The sequence below is a fragment of the Tupaia chinensis genome, unplaced genomic scaffold (assembly GCF_000334495.1).
Source record: "Tupaia chinensis unplaced genomic scaffold, TupChi_1.0 Scaffold139943_1, whole genome shotgun sequence".
Lineage (NCBI taxonomy): Eukaryota > Metazoa > Chordata > Mammalia > Scandentia > Tupaiidae > Tupaia > Tupaia belangeri.
In genome coordinates this window covers 2,789,509-2,792,238 of record NW_006199822.1, presented here as the reverse complement: position 1 = coordinate 2,792,238, position 2,730 = coordinate 2,789,509, and the positions used below count along the sequence as shown (strand labels likewise).

Below are 2,730 nucleotides of genomic sequence, written 5' to 3'. Positions count from 1 at the left end.
CACTCAACTATAAGAAAAAAAAAAAAAAAAAAAAAAAAAGTAAATAAGTAAACTTCAAAAATATAAAGCAAGAATTGTATTCTGGGTTGAAAAATCTGTCTTACAGCTGCCTATAGCCATGTTTTTTCTAATCACTCTTTTTTGTAGCATGCCTGGAAAGTCATCCATTTACCCAAAGGAGGGAGCAAGGACTCCTGAAAGGAGGCCTTTTTTTTTTTTCTTTTCCTACTGAATGTATCTTGGAAGTACTGTTCTGTAGTTTGAAAAATCTTCAATCTGTTGCACCCTTTAAAAAATCTTGGCTGGTGAAGACAAGGCCTAACAGATCGCGTTCCCAGAGTTTTGCTGGCAGTACTGATAAACTAAAATGAAGAAGCCAGTGAAATAACAGGCCATATTGCTAGTGTGTGGAGTTCAAGAATCCCTGGTCAAAAATTTAATGTTTGCTAAATGGGAAGGGAAGTAAGAGCTGATCTGCCAATGCCTGCGAAAAACTTAATGATTTTCCTGGCAAGCTTTGAAGGAAGGTCAAATCATAGTTCTAAGTTCAATTTCATATGACCTCTTGAGAAAGGAAACTGAAAGTAGCAAAGAAAAACTTTGATCAGGAGCAAGATTTTCTCTAGCAAGATTTGCCAGTGCTCTTTTATAACCATGTGAATTAGTGATATTAACTTTTATTTTTTTCCTTTTGTGCACTTGGGAGGCATTATGAGCCCAAGGGAGCTATCAAACAGTAGGGATGTGTACTTCGAAGTCTAAGCTAAGCCCTGGACAGGTGCAAGAGAAAAGACTGGTAGAAGCAGGGGTCAGCAATGTTTTTAGGCAGCCCATGTTAGAGCTTAGAGCAGCAGGGGAGAGTAGATGACGGTCTTGGACCAGGGCTAGCTTGTAAGGATGGTAGGAACTGAGGTAATAAATCTTATAACAAGTGCTAATTCTTTATAGGCAGTAGCTCTACCCCAGGCATTGTGCCAGGTTCATTACACAGATTATCTTTTATTTCATAGAGATTAGTTCCTATTATTACTCCTGGTTTATGAACCAGGATGTAATAAAGTATGGACAAACTGAGGTTCAAACAGGTTAGGTCTCTTATCCAAGTTGCCCCTGCAGTGAGTTAGGAACCAGGGCCCAAATTCAATTGATACACATTTAGAATTCAGCCTCTCAACAAATGGTGCTAGACCAGGCTCCTGGAATTCAGCAACTGAGTTCCTATACTGAGGTGTGACAATGACATCCTCCTGTCTTCTTCCTTCTGCCACTCTTCTGAAGGCCTCGCTGTCGTCCAGGCTCAAACACAGGCAATATGAGAGCAGAGTCAAGTGGAACAACCACAAAGAGTAGGGAGGCAGTGCAGGGCCAGGGCGAGAGGAAACAGGTCCTGAAAACACAACAGCTGATAAAAAGGAGGGAAACACACCTCATGTCTCACATTGGCTTTGAGGAATCTTTCAGCTGTAACTTCGAGAGATATTGAACTCTTTGCTCTACAGTTGGCCCTAAGTGTTTTACCAAAGAGTCAAAATAATGACACTGGGACAAGATACTAGTCAGATAGTGGATCAAATTCTATACTATAAAATAATATATATAATTCATATGCATTGGTATTTTAGGCTATTATAAAGAAACAGTAAAAGCTAAAATAAAAGAGTTATTCCATGAAGAAGTGAGGCAATTGGTTCCATGTGACTTCCAAAGAGACATTAACCCTATTCATTCTCATAAGAAAGGTTGTGCATCAGTCAACAGCCAACCCCAACAAAGCAGGGATTCTACCACAGCTAAACAGAAGCTAGATCACTAGTTAAAACTTGGCTGCCCAGTATAATCCTCTGGGAAGTTTTAAGAGATGCCAGTGCCAGACTAGATAGTGGTAAATGTGACACTCTGCCAGGCTGACCCTATAGGACTAGGTTCTAGATTCTCATCCAGAGACCTCCCTGAGAACTCCAGACACACACATGTCCATCATCTGTAGCTGGTTGAGATTAAGGGTGAATTGCAGCATCAAGATCCTATTGAGGGTGCTTTCTCTCTCTCTTTTTCTTTCTCTGAGGAAAAAACTTAATTAAAACTTTAAAAAGAAAAAAACCTGATACCTTGGACCCACTCCCAGAAATTCCTGGTTAATTGAGTCAAGGTAGAGCTCTGGTACTGGGGTCTTTAAAAGCTCCTCAGGCAACTGTAATGTGCAGCAAAGTTTGAGAACCACTGAGACAGTTTTCTTATCAGAGATACTGAAGAAAAATTTCTCCTTTAACTAGGTGATTGGTCCAGAATATCTCTGAAGTCTTTTCATTTCTAAAATTCTAAATTACTAACTAAGGCCAATTACTCTGAGTTTGCTGTTTATGATGGCTATTGATAACTTTATGATCAATTATTAATGAAAGAGGGCTTCAATTTTACATATGTACAAAATTGACCAGCTGTAAACAACAAAAGACCATAATCACTATATTGGATTCCTGTCGCTTCGAAATCATGTTTAAGGAAAAGAAGCTAAGAAAATGGATGACAAATTTAGAGTGCTATTAATCCGAAACCACCCTTTTTCCCTGGCTCTGTATCCTGGCACGCTGAAACGCGGAGCATTTTTGAAGACTAATAATAACAGTGCACACGAACATACATACTTGCATCGTGAACATCCAGTATAACTGTTTCAAGTGAAAAATAGTTTTGGATTTAGAAGAATCTTCCAGAGTGTGGGGGGGGAAA

At 39.3% G+C, this 2,730-nt stretch overlaps 1 long non-coding RNA gene across 1 annotated transcript in view; it reads left to right on the top strand.

The window, feature by feature from the left end:
* The window catches only part of LOC114004753 (uncharacterized), a 40,364-nt gene that overhangs the window by 29,156 nt on the left and 8,478 nt on the right, over positions 1-2,730 (top strand). The gene's annotated exons all lie outside the window — the stretch shown is intronic.